Source organism: Hypanus sabinus, chromosome 6 (genome assembly GCF_030144855.1).
Source record: "Hypanus sabinus isolate sHypSab1 chromosome 6, sHypSab1.hap1, whole genome shotgun sequence".
In the NCBI taxonomy this organism is placed as follows: Eukaryota; Metazoa; Chordata; class Chondrichthyes; order Myliobatiformes; family Dasyatidae; genus Hypanus; species Hypanus sabinus.
Genome location: NC_082711.1, coordinates 26,338,112 through 26,363,359, shown reverse-complemented (window position 1 = coordinate 26,363,359; position 25,248 = coordinate 26,338,112). Strand labels below are relative to the sequence as shown.

General features: G+C 43.6%; 1 long non-coding RNA gene across 3 annotated transcripts; it reads left to right on the top strand.

Moving 5' to 3' along the window:
* Nucleotides 1–2,502: 2,502 nt before the first annotated feature.
* On the top strand, nt 2,503–24,098 carry LOC132395367 (uncharacterized). 3 transcript variants are annotated; one of them, XR_009512590.1, is made up of 5 exons: nt 2,503–2,650; nt 9,512–9,573; nt 9,655–10,047; nt 18,723–18,769; nt 24,064–24,098. It is a non-coding gene; the product is annotated as an uncharacterized LOC132395367 (long non-coding RNA). The 3 variants fall into 3 exon arrangements; XR_009512591.1 differs by lacking the exons at nt 18,723–18,769; nt 24,064–24,098 and adding an exon at nt 12,269–16,297; XR_009512589.1 differs by lacking the exons at nt 18,723–18,769; nt 24,064–24,098 and having other exon boundaries at nt 9,655–16,297.
* Nucleotides 24,099–25,248: the final 1,150 nt, after the last annotated feature.

The window sequence follows — 25,248 nt, the reverse complement described above, 5'->3', positions numbered from 1 at the left end:
TGGAGAAGGTTGAGGGGGGACTTGATAGAGGTATTTAAAATTATGAGGGGGATAGATAGAGTTGACGTGGATAGGCTTTTTCCATTGAGAGTAGGGGAGATTCAAACAAGAGGACATGAGTTGAGAGTTAGGGGGCAAAAGTTTAAGGGTAACACGAGGTGGAATTTCTTTACTCAGAGAGTGGTAGCTGTGTGGAACGAGCTTCCAGTAGAAGTGGTAGAGGTAGGTTTGGTATTGACAATTAAAGTAAAATTGGATAGGTATATGGACAGGAAAGGAATGGAGGGTTGTGGGCTGAGTGCGGGTCAGTGGGACTAGGTGAGAGTGAGCGTTCGGCACAGACTAGAAGGGCCGAGATGACCTGTTTCTGTGGTGTAATTGTTAAATGGTTAATATGGTTATATGATCCCATTGAATGGTTAGGCAGGTCTTAGGAGCCAGATAGCCCTGTGTTCTTATCTTTTCCTTATGAAGTGGGAGGAGGGGTATGCCTCAGGGTAGCATCAGAATAATTGATCCTGGGAATGAAAGCATTGTCCTTTGAGGGTAGGTATTGACCAGAGTGAATCTATCTTTTTGGCAGTTTAAAAGAATAGAATGTGATATCACTTGAGCATGGAAGATTCTGAGGGGGCTTGACAGGGTTGATGCTGAGCTGGTGTTTCACCTGGTTGGACAGTCCAGGAACTGGAGGGGCATTATTTCAGGATAAACAGCTGGTGATCAGAGACAGGAGATATGAAGGAAATTCTACCCTTGTGTAGTTGGAATTCTCCACCCCAAAGATTCTGTAAGTTCAGGTATTCAGTCTATTCAAGGCTAGATTTTAGGATGTTAGTGGGCTTAAGGAAGATGGAGATTGTGTAGACAAGTAGGTGTCTGCCATGATATTAAATGGCCGTTTGCAGGGTCATCATATTCCTCTGCTCCTGCATTCTCCTAGACCAATGGTTGTGGTCGTTTCTGCTCCTTGTAGGCCTTATTTCAATCTGCATCATCTGTCCCATCAGTATGTACTTAATCCTGAGCTAATCCAGCCTTCCCTGTTCAATTCATTTCAATTTCCAAGTGGCAGTGGACTCCACTCTGCAGGGTATTGCATACGATCTTCAGCGGAATTACTTAGTTTGTTTGCAAGTAAAATATTTGTAGTTATGCTTCTAAATTTGTCTTCTCCCCCCCCCCCCCCCCACCATAATTATAGACCTCTCTCTGCCTGGAGCATTCTTTCTCTCCCCACCCCCTCTATCTGGCAAGAGATCAAGAGATACAAAAGCTTTAAGATGCACCACCAGGTTCAAGAACAGTTCCTATTCTGCTGAGGTGCATCCGCGCAGGCACACCGGGACTCATCATCAGTGATGTAACCTGAGGTCATCCGGTGCTTCGGGTCTTTCACCATAAGAAATCCTCGTCCAAGCGACCCAGCCAGGGTTGATCAGGCCCTGGCTTGTGTCCCGGCAGCATTCGTTCACGGGTCACACCCCTTGATCCATAGCCTTCTGGAGGCTTGCTCAGCAGCCTCTGTGACAATCCTGATGGTTCTGTTTTTGCACCCCAATAATGTCAAGGAGAGAGTAAGTTCTACACGGTGGGCAGCTTGCAAATCCTCTACACCCCATCTCTAAGACTATTGAACAGCCAGTACAGTACTCCAGAAATGTAATCACTTCTGGCAGTATTGTAGCCTAGCGGCTAGTGTAAAACCTTACAGTACCAGCAATCAGGGTTCAATTCCTGCTGCTGAATGTAAGAAGTAGTTCTCCAGTTCTCTCCCACATTCCAAAGACATATAGATTATGAAGTGTTAGTAAATTGTAGAAGGATGAAAGGAGATCTTACAGAAACATAAAATTATAAAAGGGATAGATAAGATAGAGGCAGGAAAGTTGTTTCTACTGATAGGTGAGACTAGAACTAGGGGACGTAGCCTCAGGCTTTGGAGAAGTAAATTTAGGATGGAGATGAGGAGGGACTGCTTTTCCCAAAGACTGGTGGATCTGTGGTGAATTCTCTGCCCAATGAAGCAGTGGAGGCTACCTCAGTGAGTATATTGAAGGCAAGTTTGGATAAATTTTTGCATCATAGAGGAATTAAGGGTTATGGGGAAAAGGCAGGTAGGTGGAAATGATTCCATGGTCAGATCAGCCATGATCTTATTGAATGGTGGAGCAGGCTTGACAGGCCAGGTGGCCGACTCCTGCTCCTATTTCTTATGTTCTTAAGTTGAAGCCAGAGGCATGGTGATGCTTGCGGATTGTTCTCGGACACAGTTTTGGACTGTGTTTGTCATTGATGCAAAAGATGCATTTCACTGTATGTGTCAATGCTTCAATATACATGTGACAAATAAAGCTAATCTTTAAAAAGTCCTGGTGTACACATACAAGTCACACGGGTGTCATGAGGTGCGCTCCAAATTCCCAGTACCCGACCAACCTTCACAAATTGCTAGAGGCAATAGTACAACTTTGGAAAAATTCCAACTCCGAAAATGTCCGAATGGATGCTAGTTCAAACCTAAGAAGTAAGGTTAGTTTTGCTTGATTTAGTTTATGGTCATACACAAAGATGCAACGAATTTGCTTACTCCTGTGAAGCTCATAAAGTCGACAGCACAAATGGCAAAAACAAATACAACAATACAGAGGTGAGTACAAAAACCAGGACGTGCAAAGACAGTAGTGTTTTCTGAGTTCGTGCAAAAGACGTAATAAAGTGACAATAGAATATCCAAGAGAAGTGGAATTAAGAGACTGAGAACAGGGCAGCACCATTGGGAAGTTGGCATGAAAGAAGTGATTGGTTTAGAAGTCTGACAGTAGTGTCTCCATACCAAAGAGGAGCTGGAACTCATACTGGTGTTAACACAAGAAAAGAGAAGTGTGGCTTCATGCTTATACATTCTTTCTGCTCAACACCACATTTCTTAGTGTATGGCAAAACTCCAGCCAGAGCTCTGAGGAAAGTGACCCTCTGTCAGCACCAGGCTTGCCTCCTGAATATCTGTACCTCTTCCCTCTGTTCTCAACTGAATATCTGTACCTCTTCCCTCTGTTCTCAACTGAATATCTGTACTTGATCCCTGCACTCTCATTTCCATGAAATTCTCGTGTGCATATTATCATCAGGGCAGATCTCAGAGAGAGCGCCAGATCATTATTGACAGATCTGACAGAATTACCTGTCAGTCAAGGAGCTTTAAACTGATCTATATCACAGATATCAAACACCAATGAGGTACATCCACAAGGAGCTATCATTAGTACTTGTTTTGATTGCTCATAAAAAAGCTGACTATTGTATTGAAGTTCATTTGCTCGTTGTGTACCATGTCATATGACCTGGGCGATCATGGGCTTTCCAGGACCATAATTGTTCTTGGCAAATGCTTCTGCAGAAGTGGTTTGCCATTGCCTTCTCCCAGACAAGAGGGGTGACCCCAGCCATAATCAATACTCTCCAGAGACTGCCTGCCTGCCATCAGTGATCACACAACCAGGACTTCTGATACACGCCAGCTGATCATACAACCATCCACCACCTGTTCCCGTGGCTTCACGAGAAATACATACAAAATATCACAAAACAGTGAGGTAGTGTTCATGGGTTCATGGACCCTTCAGAAATCTAATGACAGAAGGAAAGAATCTATTTCTAAAATGTTGAGTGTATGTCCTCAGGCTCCTGTGCCTCCACCTTGACAGTGGTAAGGAGAAGAGGGTATATTCTGAAGGGTGAATGGATCCTGCCCTTTTGAGACAGCACCTGGTGAAGAGTGCCCTTCACAGTGGGGAGGGTTGTGTTTGTGATGGAACTGGCTGAGCCTATAACCTTCTGCAACATATTTTAATCCTTTGCTTTGGAGCCTCTGAACCTGTCAGTGACACAACCGATCAGAATACTGTGCTGTAGAAGTTTACCAGTCTGTTGACATACTAAACCTCCTCAAGCACCCAGTGAGATATAGCCAGAAGCATGCTTTCCTTGTGATTACTTCCGGGGCACCTAGGTGTGACTCCAGTAGCAGCAGAACTCTCAGCGGATATGATTAAATATTCCCACTTCAGCCTGATACAGCTGAAAGGCACAACTGCTTCCAAGGTCAGTACGGTCATCAAATATGTCTTAATGCATTTAAATGAACTATCGCTGCTTAAAACTGACGGAAACAACATCGACTGTGGTCGGAAGCGCCTACGGAGGACACCTCGGAGGAAGCGCAGGTGTAGATGGAGGTTACGAGTGCATTTAAGGAAAAGGGATTTTAAATTCCCTATACCGACTATCTTGCAGGCGAACATGCAGTCTCTGGTGAATAAAAGCAATTATCTCAGAGCTAGGGTGCTGAATCAGAGGGACATTAGGACCGCATGTGTCTTTGTTTCACAGAATCCTGGTCAACCCCTTCCATACCGGATGCAGCGATTCAGAACGACGGGTTTGCTGTACACTGTCAGAATAGATCTATAGTCTCGCAAAAGCAGAGGTGGAGGAGTATGCCTCATGATCAACACTTCTTGTTGCACAAATAGATCAGTGCTGTCCCAATTCTGCTCACCAGACCTGGAATATCTAGCAGTTAAGTGCCATCCTTTCTACCTACACAGGAGTTCTCTGGGGTCATTTTGGTAGCAGTTTACATTCCACCTCAGGCCAATGTCAAGCAGGCTTTAGATGATCTGAGCAATGGGAGCAACGTGCAACAAACAGCACACCCTAACGCCTTCACCATCGTTTTGGGAGATTTTAACCAGGCCAGTCTAAAAAAATCACTAAGCAATTAACATCAACAGATTACTTGCAATACCAAAGGAAACAACACACTGGACCATTGCTACACCGCCATCAAGAATGCCTACCTTGCTAATCCACGCCCTCACTTCGGGAAGTCTGATCACCTGGCTGTACTTCTACTCCCTGAGTTCAGGCAGAGACTGAAGACTGCAGCACCAGCAGTGAGGACCAAGAAGGTATGGACAAGGGAAGCACAGGAGCGCCGACAGGACTGCTTTGAATCAGTGGACTGGACAGTATTCAAGGATTCATCTTCGAACCTGGATGAGTATGCTGCAGTTGTTGCTGACTTAATTTAAACCTGTGTGGATGAGAGTGTGCCCAGAACGATTTACAGCACATTCCCAGACCAAAAGCCATGGATGAACCAGGAGGTATGTCATCTGCTGAAGGCTAGATGTGTAGCGTTCAAATCTGGCAACCCAGGCCTGTACCAGAAAACCAGGTATGATATGCGGAGGGCGATTTCAAGGGCGAAGAGACAATTTTGAATGAGGTTGGAGGCGACATTGGATGCACGGCAACTCTGGCAGGATCTGCAGGACATTTCTACCTACAAAACAAAACCCAATAGCATGAATGGCAGCAATGTTTCACTAACAGATGAACTCAACGCCTTCTATCCACACTTTGAAAGGGAGAACACAACTACAGCTGTGAAGATCCCTGCTGCACCTGATGACTCTGTGAAGAATCATGTGGGCTGCCTTAACAACTATTGCCCGGTAGCACTCACATCAACAGTAATGAAATGCTTTGAGAGGTTGGTCATGACTAGACTGAACTCCTGCCTCAGCAAGGACCTGGACCCATTACAATATGCCTTTCACCACAATGGGTCAACGACAGACACAATGTCAATGGCTCACAACATGGCTTTAAACCACCTGGACAACACAAACACCTGTGTCAGGATGCCGTTCACGGACTACAGCTCAGCATTTAACACCATCATTCTCACAATCCTGATTGAGAAGTTGAAGAACCTGGGCCTCTGTACCTCCCTCTGCAATTGGATCCTCGACTTTCAAACCGGAAGACCACAATCTGTGCAGATTGGTGATAACGTATCCTCCTCGCTGACTATCAACACTGGCGCACCTCAGGAGTGTGTGCTTAGCCCACTGCTCTACTCTCTATATACATATGACTGTGTGGCTAGGCATAGCTCAAACACCATCTATAAGTTTGCTGACATTGTTGGTAGAATCTCAGGTGGTGATGAGAGGGCGCACAGGAGTGAGATATGCCAACTAGTGGAGTGGTGCTGCAGCAACAACCTGGCACTCAACGTCAGTAAGACGAAAGAGCTGATTGTGGACTTCAGGAAGGGTAAGATGAAGGAACACATACCAATCCTTATAGAGGGATCAGAAGTGGAGAGCGAACAGCTTCAAATTCCTGGGTGTCAAGATCTCTGAGGATCTAACCTGGTCCCAACATAGCAAATTAATTATAAAGAAGGCAAGACAGTGGCTATGCTTTATTAGGAGTTTGAAGAGATTTGGCATGTCAACAGATAAACTTAAAAACTTATATAGTTGTACCATGGAAAGCATTCTGACAGGCTACATCACTGTCTGGTATGGAGGGGCTACTGCACAGGACCGAAAGAAGCTGCAGAAGATTGTAAATCTAGTCAGCTCCATCTTGGGTATTAGCCTACAAAGTACTCAAGACATCTTTAGGAAGCGGTGTCTCAGAAAGGCAGTGTCCATTATGAAAGACCTCCAGCACCCAGGCCATGCCCTTTTCTCACTGTTACCATCAGGTAGGAGGTACAGAAGCCTGAAGACACACACTCAGTGATTCAGGAACAGCTTCTTCCCCTCTGCCATCCGATTCCTAAATGGACTTTGAACCTTTGGACACTAGCTCACTTTTTTTTTAAATACAATATTTCTATTTTTGCACATTTTTAATCTATTCAATATACATAATTGATATACCTGTTCATTTATTAGTATTTTTTTCTCTGCTAGATTATGTATTGCACCAAACTGCTGCTGCTAGGTTAAAAACTTTCACATCACATGCCGTTGATAATAAACCTGATTCTGATTGCGTCAATATGCATGTATCAGTCACAAGGAGAATGGAAAAACTCCACACAAACTGTACCCAAAGTGAGGACTGAACGCCATTGTCTCTGGGGCTGTGAGGCAATGGCTTGACTGGCTGTGCCACATTGAATAATGTTATTCAACATTAAAAATAAATGATTATATAACAACTGCCGATTTAACAGTGTGTGTTTTGCAATAGGCTCCACAGTCTTTGATTTGAGAGAATACTTTTATAACCTGACACAATCACTGACTCACTGACTGACTGTTAGAGTCTGGCCAGTGATCACTGATCAGAGCTCGATGCCCGCCACTATCTGTGAGGAGTTTGCACGTTCTCCGAGACTGTGTGTGTTTCCTCCGGGATCTCCAGTTCCTCTGACAATCCAAAGACGTGGAGTTAGAGTTAGTGAGTTGCAGGTATGCTATGTTGGCACCAGAAGTGTGGCGCCTTTGCAAACTGCTGCAGCACAATCCTCAGACCATGCTGGTCGCTGACATAAAAAGGCACGTTTCACTACATGTTTCAATGTTCATGTGACAAATAAAGCTAATCTTTAAATCTTTTCAGTTGCTGTTGCCTTTCCAACATTTTCAATCGGGCTTTGGCCTTTCGACCACACTATTTATTTGTAGTGAAGTCCGACCTATTTCTAATTTGGCTGAATGTCTTAAATTCCTTGTGAAGAGTGAAAAGGTTTAAATAAGAAAATTGCTTCTGAAAGCTTAGTGCAGTGGCTGAGTCTCCATTGTCTTCTATTTTAGCAGACAGATTAACCTGTGCATTTTACATAGATTGTCATGCAGCTGTTTAAACAGCCGACAAAGAAATTCCATAGGAAATCCTTAAGAATTCTTTCGCTAATGTGGGACTCTGGCAATTTCACCCCAGTGGTATAAACTGGGTCCTGAGAAGAGTCACTGAAGTAATCATTTTTTTAAATCATTTATACGATATAAACATTGTTGACAACTCCAGCATTTGTTGCCGTTCATTGAATTGTCCTTGAACGGAGTGACCATTTCAAAGGGTGTTTAACAACTAATCACTTTGGTTTGCATCTGAAGTCACACTAGAATCAGAATCACGTTTAAAATCATTAACATCTGTCATTAAATTTGTTGTTTTGAGGCAGCAGTACACTGCAACACATTAAAAGGCTATAAATTACAATAAGAAATATATTAAAAATTAAATAAATAGTGAAAAATATAAGCTGAAGTAATGAGGTAGTGCTCATAGGTCAGTTCATTGTCCATTCAGAAATCTGATGGCAGAGGGAAAGAAGCTGTTCCTAAAATATTGAGTACGTGTCTTCAGGCTCCTGAACCTCCTCCCTGAAGGTAGCAATGAGAAGGTGTCCTGGTGATGGGGGTCCTTAATAATGGATGCCCCCTTTTAAGGCATCACCTTTAGATGTCCTTAGTGCTGGGCCAGGCTAGACTAGGTGAGGACAGCAGATTCCTTCACCTAATGGATATTAGAAAACTAGTTGGTACAGGGGGTTTTTATAGGATATGATGGATAAACAGAAATAGGGTACTAGGATGGGGAGGATCAAGTGTAGGTTAGGGTATGTGTATGTGTGCGATTGGGTGAAGGAATTTAGAATGTGAGTCCATCGCACACTCCGGCGCAGAAGGAGGCGGTAATGCACCATTAAGCTGGGTGCCAACCGCCGTAAAACAAGACGGAGAGAGAGAGAGAGAAAACTAGTTGATAATTGGAGACAGTCAATTTATATTTTTTATCAGATTGTCTAATTAACTGCATTCAAGTTCAAATTCCAGTTTATCATTGTAGTCATATGTGCGTGGGGTGTAAATGCCAAGAAAATCTGCTTTATGTTGCAGCAGCATAGCACATTGCAATAAGTCAAAATAAGTTGATGGAAACTTATTTTAGGTTGGTTTAAGAACCTGACGGGAGTGGGGAAGAAGCTGTTGCTGAACCTTGATGTGTGTGTTTTCAGACTCCTGAATCTCTTGCATCAAAAAGAGAGCATGTCCTGGATGATGGTGGTCCCTGACGGTGGATGCCACCTTCCTGAAAGGGGGATGTCTAGGAAGGACCATTTTGCAATGAAGTCAGCAGCCAGACGCCAGAATAAACAGAAACTGTTACACCCAGCAGGTCAGGCAGCGTCTGTGGAAAGAGAAACTGGTCCAAGGCTTTTATCAGAACTCTTCAGCTTGGCATTGTTAAAGTCTGACTTCTCCAATGAGATGCTGCTGGAATCTCCGGATGACATGAGTCAAACCTTCGGGTGTAGAAGCCAGAAAAGAATGATTAAAATGAATCATGCTGAACCGAGTCAGAAAGACAAAACTTTTCATTGTGTCATGTTCACGTTTTTATACAAGCCGGAATGGCAGCCTGTCTATCAACATCCAAAAGCTTAACATTCCAGATGAAGATCTTTGTGAAAACGTTCAGGCTGCTTTCAGGCGTCAGTGATAAATGATGCAAATAACAGAAGGAAGAAAACTGTGGAAGGAAGAAGTGAGAAAAGGAAGGAGCAAATGAAGGGAAATAATAAGCCTGCGTTTATATTGCATCTTGCGCAGTCTCAGCCAATACATTATTGCGCTTTTTTATGCTGTACCGGATCCAAAGTAATAATCATTTTGTTCTCCTTTATGCTCAGGTACCGATGAATGACAATCTTGAATCTTGAAGTACAGCTAAAGATGGACGGAACTAAAGAAGGTGCGAGAGGGCGACTTTTTCCAGCTCATCAACAAAACAGTTAAATTCTTCCTATCCTAATGCTTCTATTTTCCTTTTTAGCATGGCTGTGGTCCTCTCAGGATCATTGTCCCACAGAAGCTCTCAGACTACTTCCTATACGGCAGCATGTTCCCATTCTTGGAGCTCGCTGATCGGCCGCGTTTCAGAATGTCCTGAAGTTGGTCATCTTGTGGACATGAATTCTCACCCGTGTTGTAAACTGAAGCGCAGCGGGAGTCGAAACATCAGCGGTCGGAGGTCTCCACACTCGGTAATCAGTCAATCTCTCTCTCGGAGGTGGGAAAGAGTTTGCTGCTGATTCTCGAATCGGGAAACTCGAAATAAAATGCGTTACCTCAGACCGACAGTAACATCAAAATAGCGACTGTTGTCCCCCTCTCACGTTGGAAGGAATGATATCTGTCTCTCCCTTGTCAGAGAGAGAGACAGCAGGTGAGATGTCGGATACATTGGAGTACGTTTGATGGACTGTAGTCCATGGTCTCTCTTTGGGAGCTTTGGGAGCTTGCATGGCAAATGGTGGGAATGCTGATGCGTTATGCTAGAATGACTGAGGGGGCGGAGAGCTGATGCTGCTTGTACATTCAATTCATTCCTGTTTGCCTCTCTCATCTTATATGCCCATCACCTCCCTCTGGTGCTCCCTTTCTATCCTCTCCTATCAGATTCTCCCTTCAGCAGCCCCGTATCTCTTCCACTAATCAAATTCCCAACTCTTTATTTCAACCCCTCACACTCTCCCAGTTTCACCTCTCACCTGCCACCCTGTACTTCTTCCTCCCCTCCCCCCACCTTCCGATTCTGACTTCTCCCCTTCCTTTCCAGTCCTGATAAAGGGTCTTGGCCCAAAACGTCAAGTGCTTAACCTTTTCCACAGATGCTGCCTGGCCTGATGAGTTCCTCCAGCATTTTGTGCTTTGGATTTCCAGCATCTGCAGATTTTCATGTTTTTGTGGGGAGGAATCTTGTAAGCCAGAGGGTGGTGAATCTGTGGAATTCATTGCCACAGATGGCAGTGGAGGCCAAGTCATTGGCTATATTTAAAGTGGAGGCTGATAAATTCTTAATTAGTAAGGACGTCAAAGATTTCAAGGAGAAATCAGGAGAATGGGGTGAGAGAGAGAATAAATCAGCCATGATGGAATGGTGGAACTGACTCGATGGGCTGAATGGCCTAATTCTGCTCCTATTTTCTTATAGGCTTCATCAGAAATGTGAAAGAAAGAAAAATAAATTAGCTTTTGTTCACAGAGAAGGTGGGGAATGGATGTATAGAGCAGTGGGAATATCTTAGAAATATACTCCGAAAATGCTGGTTCAGCAAATTACACACAAAATGTTGCTGGAACACAGCAGGCCAGGCAGCACCTATAGGGAGAAGAACAGTCAACGTTTCGGGCCGAGAGCCTTCATCAGGACTTACTGAAAGGAAAGATAGTATGAGATCCTCGTTTTCAGCAAATTAGGCAGTTTCTTTGGAGATTCATAGAGATGGGGTGGTAGATGAAGCAGCTGAGGTCTTTGCTGACGACTGATCATTTGGGATCAGAGGAGTGAAGGCTGGCAGGGATAGTAAAGTGGAATGGAGAAACACGAGAGTTTAGAGATAGAGTGAGTGTACAGAGAGGTCAAAGAGGTCAAGACCATGCGTGTGTGGATGTATGTAGATCTCAAAATACAAAAGAGATCAGGCCTGTTCAAACTATTCAGACACATTCCACCTTTTGTTTGGTTAGTTTGAGCTCCAAATGGGGCACATTGCATAAGATGCAACTATGGGGCAGGCTTTAAACCACATACAGCGGACAGACATGGGAAGCACACAGACTACAATGTCAACGTGTGATGATACCAGTTCCCCCTTGAGCTCACAATGCTTCAGCTACTGCCTTCTCTAAACTTCTGAACATGAGCAACAGGAAGGAACTGCCCCAAACACCTGTTTAAAGGGATCATTGACTTCTTACAAGCTAGTTGTTGCTTGATTTCTTCTGGCTGCTAATATTATTCTACAAGTGTTTGATGATTTCTATATTTCTTTTGAATTGCAAAGTCGACAGGGAGGTGTTGAATGACATGTTGCTGACTTCAAGGATTCTGCACAAACCAGTTGTTCGCAGACATGGATGCTTCAGTGGCATTCCCCTCGCAATACATCATGTCTAGGAGAATTAGCAGAGCGTGCACAAAGCAGGACAAGTTGCTGGAAGAGAGCAAAGAGGGAGATAGAAAAGGGTTCTGAGGAGGAGGTGATATGGATGTCGTGGCCAAACAAAAAAATACACACTAGCACCTCACAAACTGCTGGAGGAACTGAACAGGTCAGGCAGCATCTATGGAAAGAAATAAACAGTCAAGACCCTTCATCAAGACCTGAAGCATCAACTGTTTATTCCTTTCCATAGATGCTGCCTAACCTTCTGAGTTCCTCAAGCATTTTGTGTGTTACTCTGAATTTCCAGCATCTGCAAAATCCCCTTGCACTTGTGAGAGGAATAAATGGTCGATGTTTCAGGCTGAAACTCTTCATCTCTGTGTGTTACCTGGATTTGCAGCAACTGGCGAATATCTTGTGTTTACACTAGCACCTCTACTTCTTCAGCAGGCTAGGGAAAAGCAGCATGTCATTAATAACTCTCACCAATTATTACAGATGCACTGGAGAAAGTATCCTGTCCAGACTCATCGTGGGTCCATGTGGTAACTGTTCTGGCCAAGACTACAAGACATTGCAGTTGTCAACACAGCATGGTCCATCAAGCAAACCAGCCTCTTTCTATCGGGTCTGTCTACACTTTCTGCTAACATAATCAAGGACCTTGTCAGTCATGGTTATTCTCTGTCCTCCTCTCTCTGGTCAGGCAAAAGATACAAAAACCAGAGAGCATGAATCAGCAGTCAACATCCAAACCTTAAACACAAGAGATTCTGCAAATGCTGGAAATCCAGAGTAACACAAACAAAATGCTGGAGAAACTTGGCAGGTCAGGCAGCATCTATGGAGGAAAATGAACAGCTGACTTTCTGGTCTGAGATCCTTAGTCAGGACTTCATCAGGTCCTGATGAAGGGTCTTGGCCTGGAATATCAACCATATTGTTCCTATGTAGAAAATTTTACTCTGACATATTTACTCATCAAAAGTATTGAATGTGTAATCAAACAAGCTGCCTTCACATAACTAGAGTTAGACTTTGCTCTTGCCCATAAGCAAATAGGACTGGAGACTTCACAGTGTTCATCACACAAAAATAGATAGGCTAGTTGGCCCAATTGTTCCATATTGAACAAGATGCCTCATCTAAGGTAGTCCCATTTGCCAGCATTTGGCTCATAACTGTTTAATCCTTTCCTATCCATGTAGCTGTCCAACTGTCTTTTAAAAATTATTTTTGTACCTGCGTCAACCATTTCCTCTGTCAGCTCATTCCACATGCGTACCACCTTTTATATAAAAAGTATCCCTTCAAATTTTTATTAAATCTGTTTCCTTCTTTCCTTAAGCCTGAGCCCTCAAGTCCTTGATTCTCCATCTTTGGGGAAAAGACTACTGACTGCACTCTATCTGTGCTTTCTAAAGGAGGCTAGATAAGCTGGGACTCCTTTTTTCTCCTGGAGCCTAGGAGATGAAGGGTGATGCTGGAAGGCTGAAGAGACTGGTTAAGAGAGGGGTGAAGTTGCAAAAGATTGGGCTAGTTGAATGACAGAGGCAGAATCCCTATCCAGAATTCAGCAGAAAAGCTGTATTGTGCCTACTCACAGAGCGGGTGTTCCCCACTGGGTCCCACCTGTACCTAATATAGAGATCATTCAGTGTACATTCATGGCCTTCTGCTGCTGTAGCCCATCCACTTCAGGGTCCGACATGTTGCATGTTCAGAGATGCCCTTCTGCACAACACTGTTTTACCACGTGGTTATTTGAGTTACTGTCGCCTTCCTGTCAGCTTGAACCAGTCTGGCCATTCTCCTCCAACCCCTCTCACTTACGAGGTGTTTTCACCCTCAGAACTGCCAATCACTGGATGTTTTAAGTTTTTCATATCATTTTCTGTAAACTCTAGAGATTGTTGTGCAGGAAAATCCCAGGAGATCAGCGGCGTCTGAGATACTCAAACCACCCCATCAGGCACCAACAATCATTCCACTGTCAAAGTCACTTAGATCACAATTTCCCCATTCTGATGTTTGATCTGAACAACAACTGAACCTCTTAACTATGTCTGCATGCTGTTATGCATTGGGATGATGCCACATGATTGGCTGATTAGATATTGGCAATTACAAGCAGGTATACCCAATAAAGTGGCCACTGAGTGTATATTCTGAACATGACTGGAACATTGCGCAAAACCAAGGGCAGTAGGTCTGGGTCAGAGGGGGTCAGGGCCAGTTCAGTGGACTCAATGGAAGAGTCCTGCAAGCGATCACTTCATCAGGTTTTGATCTCCCAGCACAGTGGAGATCAAAAAGCTGATAGAAAAGCAAGTCTAGAGAGAATGTTTTGAAACACTGGACCAGTAAACTGGATTGTTTCAGTGCTCATATTTATGAGTAATTATACAGACTGACTGCCAAACAGTATATAAACAAAAGCTATTTTCCTCACTAAAGACACTGGACATGCTCAGAACTATACACGGACTTCTTAAAAGGAAATTCCCGTGTTCTTAAAAGTAAAACATTTAAACCGAGGTAACCGAGCAACAGAACAAGAGAAAAAGGAAAAATACAGGTAAATAGAACTCATACCTGAAGACACATTATACTGCAGATGCTAGGACATAGAACGTAGAGCATTACAGCACAGAACAGGCTTTTGGTCCATGATGTTCTGCTAACCTTATAACCTACTCTAAGCTCAATCTATCCATTCTCTCCACATAGTCCTCCATTTTTCCATTATCCATGTGCCTATCTAACAGTTTTTTTTAAATGCCCCGGATATATCTGCCTCCACTATTACCCCTGGTAGGGCATTCCATGCACTTCCCACTCGGCGTATGCCACCCCCCCCCCTTTTCTTTCCTCCAATCACATTAAGATTATGTACGCTGGTATTAGCCATTTCTGTCTTGGAAAAACGTCTCTGGCTATACACTTGATCTATGCATCTTATCATCTTGTACACCTCTACCAAGTCACTTCTCATCCTCTTTCACTCAAATAAGGTAAACCCTAACTCACTCAACCTATCCTCATAACACATTATCTCTAATCCAGGCAGCATCCTGTTAAATCTCCTCGGCACCCCCTCTAAAGCTTCTACATCCTTCCGATACTGCCAGTATAAAAAGGTGAAAGGGATGGGTGAGACAGAGGCTGATAGATGATAGTCAGAACCAGGTAAAATGGGGCCGGTGGGCTCCTGGAGCTAAGTGGGGAAGGAGGTGACAGGATAGTGGATGACAGGTACAGACAAGTAAAGAACTGCAAGCTATGTGGATGGAATAAAGTGAGGGGAGGGGAGGAGCAAGGTAGAGACAAAAGCAGAAAGGTGATGTACAACAAGATATCGAAGGAATAATGGGCAGATAGAATCAGGGTGAAGAGAGTAACAAATTCAGTAAGATTGGGGGTGGGAATAGGTGGTGCAAAGCAGAAGGAATAGAAAAGGTGATCAAGGCAGAGAGGAACCGGATGGACTGGTAATCAGAAAGGAATCCTGCAGATGAGGTTCACCAGATTTTAGAAGATTCAATATTAATACCATTGGGTACTAAACCACTTCCTTGCATTTAACTTTTCCACTCAAGGTCAGAAATCCACGTTTATATTCATGAGCAATACACACAAGATGCTGGAGGAACTCAGCAGAGCAGGCAGCATCTATAGAAAAGAGAAAACAGTCGACTTTTCAGGCCAAGCCCCTTCATCAGGTCTGGAAAGGAAAGGGAGAAGTCAGAGTAAGAAGGTGGTGAAGGGAGGGGAGGGAGAAGTACAAGGTGGAAGGTGATAGGTGAAACCTGGAGTGGGGGGCTGAAGTAAAGAGCTGGGAAGTTGATTGGTGAAAGAGGTAAAGGGCTGGAGAAGGGGGAATCTGGGAGGACAGAAGGCTATGGAAGGTGAAAGAGCACCAGAGGCAGGTGATGCGTAGATAAGGTGAAAGAGGGAAACAGAAGTGGGGAATGGTGAGGATAAGGGGACCCCTATCCCTGGTTTGGCAGAGAGAGGATGGCATGAGGGCAGATGTGTGCAAAATGGAAGCCATGCGGGTGAAGGCAGTGTTGATGGTGGAGGAAAGGAAGCCCATTTATCTGAAGGAGGAGGACATCTCCTTCGTTCTGGAATGAAAAGTCTCATCCTGAGAGCAGATGCAGTAGAGATGGATGAACTAAGAGAAGGGGATGGCACTTTTTACACGTGACAGGGTAGGGACAGGTATGGTCATGATAGCTGTGAGAGTCAGGGGGTTTATAAAAGATATCAGTAGATAGACTGTCTGCAGAGATGGAGACAAAGAGATTGAGAAAGGGGACAGAGGTGTTGGAAAAGAACCAAATAAAGGGTTTCCCTTCCTCCCCCATCAACTCCGCCCTCACCCACATCTCTTCCATTTTGTGCACATCTGCCCTCACCCCATCATGGATGCTGCCTAACCTGCTGAGATCCTTCATCTGATGTGAAATTTGTTAACTTTGTGCCAACTGTACAATACTTGATAAATAAAGAGAAAAAGCTGAATTTCTGAATATTAGATTGGACTAGATTCAACTTTATTGTCATTGTGCCAAGTACAGATACAAAGCCAATGAAATGCAATTAACGTCTAACCAGAAATGCAAAATATTTACAAAATAACTGTGAATAAAAAGTAAGTGCTACAGCACACAAATATAAAAGTACTGAGACAGTACAATATGGGTGCATTACTGCTTAGCGCTGTGATGTGAGGTCCATCAGGGTCACAGCCGCGGGAAAGAAGCTCTTCCTGAGCCTGCTGATGCGGGAGCGGAGGCTCCTGTAGCGCCTAATGGATGGGAGGAGAATAAAAAGTCAGTGGTTAGGGTGAGATGCATCCTTGAATATGCTTTTCGCCCTGCCCAGGCAGCGTTTATGCTAGATGTTTTCAGTGGTGGGCAATTAGGTGCCGATAATCCGCTGGGCAGTTTTCACCACCCGCTGGAATGCTTTGCGGTCCGATACGGGACAATTCCCACACCACACTGAGAAGCAGTTGGTGAGTATGCTCTCAATGGTACAGCGGTAAAAGTCCGTCGGTATCCTGGGACGTCCGTCAGTATCCAAGTAGCTTTCTTGATGCTCCGCAGGAAATAAAGGCACTATTGCACCTTTTTGATCAGGATGGAGGAGTTCAGGGACCAGGTGAGATCCTCGGAAATGTGGACACCAAGGAACTTGAAGCTTGATACACGCTCCACTACAGCTCCGTTGATGTAGATGGGAATGTGAGTGTGGCTCCCAGCATGCCTGAAGTCCACAATAATCTCCTTGGTCTTCTGGGTGTTAAGGGCCAGGTTGTTATTGGCACACCACACCAATAAAACCTGGCCCTTAACATTAAATAGTTAAATCAAGTAAGTAGCGCAAAAACAGAAATAAAGTATTAGTAAGGTAGTGTTCATGAGTTCAATGTCTATTTAGAAATCAGATGGCAGAGGGGAGGAACCTGTGTGTGTGCCTATAGGCTTCTGTACCTCCTTCCTGATGGTAACAAAGAGAAGAGAGAGTGTCCTGGGCAGTGGGTGTCCTTAATGATGGACATCACTTCTTGAAGATATCTTGGATACGGTGGAGACTAGTCCCCAAGATGGAGCTGACTAATTTTACAACTCTCTGCAGCTTACTTCAACCCTGTGTAGTAGCACACCTCCCCATACTAGATGGTGATTCATCTAGAAGGCACATAAAGTCGAATGGTGACAGTGGAAGCCATAGGGTCAATCAACCTTCATCCCAGGACATAGGACAAGCTCTGCCGGCAGCCTATGCCCCATTTGGGCTGATGGGCTTAAGAAGAAGTAAAGGAAAGGGAAGGAAAAGCAGAGTTTAAAAATATTTCAAAAAAAAGAACTTTAAAATCTATCACATTGTTCCTCAGTTCCTATTAGCTTTAAAACCAGCCATAATGATACTTAATTAATACTTCACTGAAAATTGTTTCTTTGCAGCAGGTGTAAGCAAGGTAAACCACATGTTAACCTTATGGAAATGAAAATCATGTTTATGATGGTCTTATCTTTCAGTTTTGCAGCTGAAGCTTTGTGTGGAGAATTTCATAAGGAGTTTGGGATGAAATTTGGCCACTTAGGTGTCTTTCCAACTCCTCTTTGAATGTCTTGTGCAGAAAGTCAGCTGCGCTAGGTAATATTTCTGTGGTTATTTCTGTTTGTATCTGGGTAATTATAATCTTTGCAAAGCTAATATGGGACACTGAGCAAGAGCAGTGCCATCAAATACCACAACCTCCAGATTTCCTACCAAGACTCTTTGTGGTGAACTACATATACCTGTCTGGACACGCCCCTCTGCTGACTGCTCCTGTGGCTCCTCCCACAGACCCCTGGATAAAGGCGAATGGAGGCACTGCTCCTCCCTCAGTCTCCAGGATGTTGTGTGGTGGGCTCTTGCAGCTAATCAAAGCCTATCGTTCGCCTCCCGTCTCTGAGAGTTACTGATGGTGCATCACCCTTCCAACCCCAATCCCTGCTACTGAAGAAAATACCCCTCCCTGACCAACCTGACAATAGCTTCCACACTGTTACAACGAGGACCAATACAAAGCTCAAGGCTGACAGCTCAGCTGATGTCTGGGCAGGTCACAGTGTTGCAGTCTCAATATCAAATAATTTAATGTTCATAATTCAGAATTTACCATCAATATCAGAGCTAGCTATTCCATCTTTGTTTTTTTCTATCTCTATTAGGAGGGCCTGACCTGCTGGATGTGCTATGGTCCTGCTCTTAGCATCACCTAACACAATAAACCCACGTTAACACATTTGGTCCCATTCTATCAGTGATATTTCCTTTATTCTACACAATCTTTCCTGCTACTCTAAAGCAACTTGTTTATTCTCCTTCTCAGTTTCTGGCAAAAGGTCTTGGACTTGAAACATTCACTCTGTTTTCTCTTTCCACCCAACAGTGTTTCCAGCGTGTTCCATTTATATTTCAAACATCCAGGATGTGCAGGTATTTATTGTGATTTTCAGAGTGCATGACCCACTGTCCACAAGAATGCTAACACAGAAACATTGAAGAGGGGCTTCTCTTTTGGGGGCTGACACCAATGCACTGGCTTCACACTTAACTAGTCAAAAATTGTAAAAGTGAACATATCAGAAAGTAAAGCAAGCAGTTATCTACCGAATCAAAATGACTAAATCTGACCTTCCAGCCATGAGAAGAAATGGCTGGAGGTACTTAACATGTCAGGCCGCAAACATGGAGGAGAAAGCACAGTCAATGTTTCTGCTTTGTTTTTTTTTGTGGAATGTTCTCTGAGTAAATGGTACAAACCTCTTTCCGTTATATCCCTTCAAAATCATTTCAAAGGTAGGAGGGAGCTTTAGGAGATCCCAAGAGAAGTGTGAAAGGTGTTACATTAACAGGGCTTCACAATTATTCCTTTATTTCAAATCCAATATCCAGGAATATTGGGAAGGAACATCAAAGCATGGGAATATTATTCAATTTGTTGAAATAGTTTAATGAGATTGAAATCCTCATGCATTGAATATCAACGGCACAGTAGGTTAGCATAATGCTTTACAGTGCCAGCAGTCTGGAAGGAGACTGTCTGTATGCTCTCCCCATGACCGTGTGGGTTTCCTCCAGCTGCTCTAGTTTCCTCTGACACTCCAACAGCGTGCAGATTAGGGTTAGGATTAGTACATTGTGGGCATGCTATGTTGGTGACAAAAGCATGGCAACACTCGCAGGCCATCCCAGCTCATAGTCAGACTGTGTCAGACATTCTGATTTACATTTCACTGCGTGTTTCACTGTATAGAATTGAGTTGAAAATACACCTGGACTAAGATGTTAACTGTCCTGTGCTGTCACCAGTGGGGTCATCAGTTGATCTGCCACCTGTCTTCGGGAGTTTCGGCCCGCTTATGATCAAGACTCCCTCGAGGTGGTGGGCCAGCAGAGCTAAAGCACCACCTCCCATTGATGAGCTTAACAACTTGGCATCTGCCTCTATCAGAGTTGTTGGTTGCGTCCATCCAACAGATAGTCTACTCTTCAGGTAACATAGGTATGTTACAAGCAACATATAAAGCTAGGCTTTAAAATCTTTAAATCTGAACATCACTACATCTTATCAGCTTCCTCTGTTGTCCCTCCTCCTTCCCTTTGTCCCATGGTCCACTCTTCTCTTCTTTCAGATTCATTCTTCTTCAGCCCTTTACCTTTCCCACCTATCAGTTCCCAGCTTCTCACTTCATCCCCTCTCCTCTGCTGACCTACCTTCCTCCTCACCTGGTGTGGTGAACTACATATACCTGTCTGGACACGCCCCCCCCCCCCCCCCGCTGACTGCTCCTATGGCTCCTCCCACGGACCCCTGTATAAAGGTGATTGGAGACACTGCCCTGGTCTCAGTCTCCAGGATGCAGTGTGTTGGTCAATTGCTGCTTGTTCTTTCTTCCAGTCAATAAAAGCCTATATCTCACCTCACGTCTCCAAGAGTTATTGATGGTGCATCACCTGGCTTCACTTATTACCTTCAAATTTGTGCACCTTCTCTCAACCTCCTTAGACTGGCTTTTTCCCCCTTCCTTTCCAGTCTTGATGAAGGGTCACCTTCCCAAACGTAGACTCTTTACTCTTTTCCATAGACACTGCCTGACGTGCTGAATTCCTCCAGCATTACTCTGGATTTCCAGTAGCTGCAGAATCTCCTGTGTTTATCACTCTATCTTCACTGTTATACACCATCCTTCAGTCATGTTCATTCTTTCCCACTTGTTAACTACGCTGCCACTTTTTGCTCTGATTTTTTAAATGTTTACTATAGTGAGCATTTATCTGTCAACATTATCAGCCTTTTTTTCTTATCATCAGAATCAGGTTAATTATCACCAGCATGTGACGTGAAATATCATTGCTTCTTCTGTGCATTTAATCTCTTTTTTATTTCCATCTTGCAATCTGCCCCTTTAATTAAGATCCTGAATATTTGCTCCTCTAGTAACGTAGTGAGGGAAAATAGCTCCCTGCCCCCATCCCATTGATCGCCTAGAAATCCATCCTCAGTCAGTCGCGTTAAGGCACTGCACAGTGGCAGCCTTGTGAGGTACTCTTGTCTCCAAAATCCAGTTCCACTGCCGAGCAGATGGTGCTGCAGCTGTATCAGTGCTACCGACAGGGATGAATTCGTGCTTGGAAACATCCTCAGTAACGTTTAAGGATAGCGTCAACAGAATGTGCACACCCTTTAGATGAAAGAAAGATTCATCCATTATTATATTCTCAGGAGAGGAGGCACCCAAAAAACTGAAGGGGAGAAACTGGGATTTGACAAACCTCTCCACTCAGCAGGCATGTACATAAGCACAGCAGAATAAAGTACTGTTATGAATTGTTCAACAGCCCCTCATTAATTCAGTGATTTTTGAGTGCTCAGGAATTTCACCTCCACAATCCAGTTCTCTGAATTTGTGATCCTGGCATATTAATTTGAGCAGCAGACTTCTGGATTACTAAAGTGTGTCATTTCAAAAGCCCACTGGGGTTGAACATTGTAGGTTTGTTTTCCCTTTATTTCATCCACAGGGTTTGGCGTCACAGGAAAGGCTTACACTTGTTACTCATTTTAGGACACCTTGAGGAAGTGGTGGGGCAGACCCCACTTCAGCCCCTCTTTACTGGTACAACCAAGTGAGCCCTGGCATCTTTTCAGAAGACAGTTAGAAATTGACAATTGTGTCTCATTATAGGCCAAGCTGTGTAGGGAATGGCAGATTTCTTTCCCTTAATGGCAGTCCGATAGTTCCATGCTCACCATAAACGATGCCAGCATTTAATTCCAGATTTAGTAAATTAAATGAATTGAAATTCCCCCAGCTGCCACAACAAAATTTGAACTTGTATCTCTGGATCATGACTTCATGCCCTCCAGTTCACTTATTCAGTGACGCAACCAAAAAGCCCATCAGTTTCCACTCTGCTTACAAAATTGCACTTACTTGTTGCAGATGTACTTCTGGTAATTGATCGTTGGTCATTTGTAATTGGTTTATTGTTGTCACAAGTCACAAAGATACAGTAAAAAGCTTACACTATTCATCAAACTTGCGGTTTGCCTCATTGTAGCAGTGCAGTAGGTCGCAGACTAAAAGGTCGGAGTGGAGTAGGACGTGGAGGAACAGGAAGCTCATGGACACTCCTGGGCATTGAATGCAGGTCTTCCACATTCCAAACTGTGTGTGCAGTTTCTCCAAAATAGTCAATAAACTGTGAATATTGAGTCCAGTACACTGGGTTGGAAGATGGACTGATGAATTACTGCTTCACCTGGAAGGGCTGCTCAGGTCCCTGAGCAGTGGGAAGGGAAGCGAAGAAAGGACTGGTGCCACAAATCTGGCCGTTACCTGGGAAAGTGACATATAGCAGGGAAGGTCCAGGAGGGACAGACCAGACCGCAGAGTAGCAAAGGGAGCATTATTTTCAAAGCGATGAAAGAGAAAGGGAGGGGGGAGATGTGTCTTGTTGGAGCCTACAGAAATTGTGAACAGTGATCCATTAAATGTGGAGGCTGGTGAAATAGGAATTAAAGATTGGGGATCTCTACTCTTTTCCAGAGAAGAAGTGAGAACAGATGTGTAGGAAAGACATTTAGATAGATTTAGAGGGACATGGGTCAAGCAGGGACAAATAGGACTAGCTTATATATGCATTTCAATCAGCATGGACAAGTTGTGCTGAAGAGCCTGTTTCCAGACGGGATAGTTCTATAAAAAAGATATTCAAAAGTCCTGCCAAAGGGTTTAGGCCTGAAATGTCGACTGTACTTTTTTCCATAGATGCCGCCTGGCCTGCTGAGTTCTTCCAACATTTTGTGTGTGTTGTTCAGATTTCCAGCATCTGCAGATTATCTCTTGTTTAAAAAAGATGAGATATGGGTCAAGGGCTATATCACAGAAGAGGAGTCACACTTCAAGAAGAACATACAATGGATTTCAGTTAATAGGTCTGTCAGTTAATTGGGGTAGCAATTTATTTGGGGCAATGCATAATGGGGAAAAAAACCGAGAAAAATTACTCTTGATTCCCTTCGTTTATTTGGGACACAATGCTACTTAATTAGGACGGTTTCTAAATGGCATCGGTCGCGTGTATTGTATGATCGTTAGACACTACACTGTGCTTAGAGCAAACAGTATTTAAATAGCTTTGTGCTCAAAAAGCAGTGATATTTGTCACTGACATTTGGTGAGGAGTAAGTAGTAAGAAAACTCAGAACTGGTTTCAAGCATTCTGGCTTTGAGATGTCAGAAACAACTGGAAGTGAAAATGAAACAATTTCACTACTTCAACAAGTTAGGACCTATGAAGAATTTAAAGAAATCTACAATCATCTTGGATATTACAATGAAATTGAAGATTTGGAGCATGCAGTCATCTAATGCATTGTATGAAGGCAGTCCATTAGGTGTCTGCACTGATACTGTTTATTTGCCGTCAATCAAAAGAAAATGGCATTGTACACTGGATGAATTCCTCTGTTGATAAATATTAGGAATTAATACACAGTTTTATAGTAATGTAATAGTATTGGTAATGTTCTAATTTGTTCTATATTTCATTTAAATACATAATTTGTCACAGTTTTGTCTTTTTTTATACCTTTTTTAACTATTTCCACAAAACTTCAGTTAATTGGGGCAGGCGCTTAATTGGCCAAAATGTACTGGCCCCAATGAGTCCCAATTAACCAGAATCCACTGTATTGATTGTTATTTATTTTATTTAGAGATGCAGCACAGTAACAAGCCCTTCCAGCCGAATGAGTCTTTGCAGCCCAATTACACCCATGTGACCAGTCGACCTACTAATCTTTGAAATGTGGGAGGAAACCCGAGCACCCAGAGGAAACCTGCATGGTCACGGAGAGAATGTGCAAACTCCTTACAGACAGTGGTGGGAATTGAACCAAGGTCACTAATATTGTAATAGCATGACAGACAGTGCTGTACTAGCGGAGGAACTAAACTAATTAGGAAATATATATTTATTCATGTGTAAAAAAATAGGCAAATGTTAGAATGGGAATGAGACTCTGATGTATGAAAACATATAATGTTAAGGCACAGGAGGTGGTTCCTCAGCCCATTGTGCCTGTCCAGCTCTTCTTTCTTCTGTTGGTTTTCTAATTTTCTAAGTTTTCTCAGTTCTGATGAAAGTTCACTGACTAAAAGCATTGGCTGCGTTTCTTTTCTCAGATGCTACATAACTGGTATTTTTTGTTTTTATTTCAGATTTCCAGTGTCTGTGGACTTCTTTCTTTTCAATTGAATAAACTCTTGATCCCTTTCAAAGTATTGGTGAAAATACTCCACCTTCATTGCACATGAGCGCGAGGGGGAGGTTTGCTTTTGGGGTGGGTTTAAACTAGATTTGCAGGAGGGTGGAAACCAAAGTGAAGAGGCAGAGGATGGGGCAGTTGGCACACAAGTAGAGACAGCTTGTAGGGAGTTTGTGAGGAAGGATAGGCAGATGACAGAGCAAAGATTTGCTCAGCCTGATGGTTTGGGATGTGACTATTTTAATGCTAGGTTATCATAAACAAGGTGGAAGAAGTTAGAACATGGATAAATACGTGAAATTATGATGTTGTGGCTATTATAGGCATCTGGATGTCTCAGAGGCAGGAATGGCTGCTGAATGTGCCAGGCTTTATATGTTTCAAAAAGGACAAGGGGGGGGAGGCAGAAGAGGTGGGGGTGTAGCATTGCTAATCAGGGATAGTGTCACAGCTGCAGAAAAGGAGGAAGTCGTGGAGGGATTATCTACTGAGTCAGTGTGGGTGGAAGTCAGAAAAAAGGGAACAGTAACCCTACTGGGTGATTTTATAGACCCCCTGCTCCCAAATAGTAACAGGGATATAGAGGAGCAGCTAGGGAAACAGATTCTGGAACTGTGCAGTAGTAATAGGGTTATCGTGATGGGAGATTTTAACTTTCCTAATATTGATTGGCATCTCCTTAGAGCAAGGGGTTTAGATGGAGTGGTTTGTTAGGTGTGTTCAGGAAGGATTCCTGATGCAATATGTAGATAAGCCAACTAGAGGAGAGGCTGTACGTGATCTGGTATTGGGAAAAGAACCTGGTCAGGTATCAGATCTCTCAGTGGGAGAGCATTTTGGAGGCAGGGAACACAACTCTATCTCCTTCACCATGGTGCTGGAGAGGGAAAGGAGCAGACAACTTGGGAAAATATTTAATTGGGGTACGGGAAAATATGAAGTTTTTAGACAGGAACTTGGGTACATAAATTGGGAGCAGATGTTTGCAGGGAAATGCATGGCAGAAATGTTGCAAATCACAAAGGGAACATTTGCATGGCATTCTGCACAGGTATGTTCTATTGAGGCAGGGAAAGGATGTTAGGATAAAAGAACCATTGTGTACAAAGGATGTGGAAAATCTGGTTAAGAAGAAAAG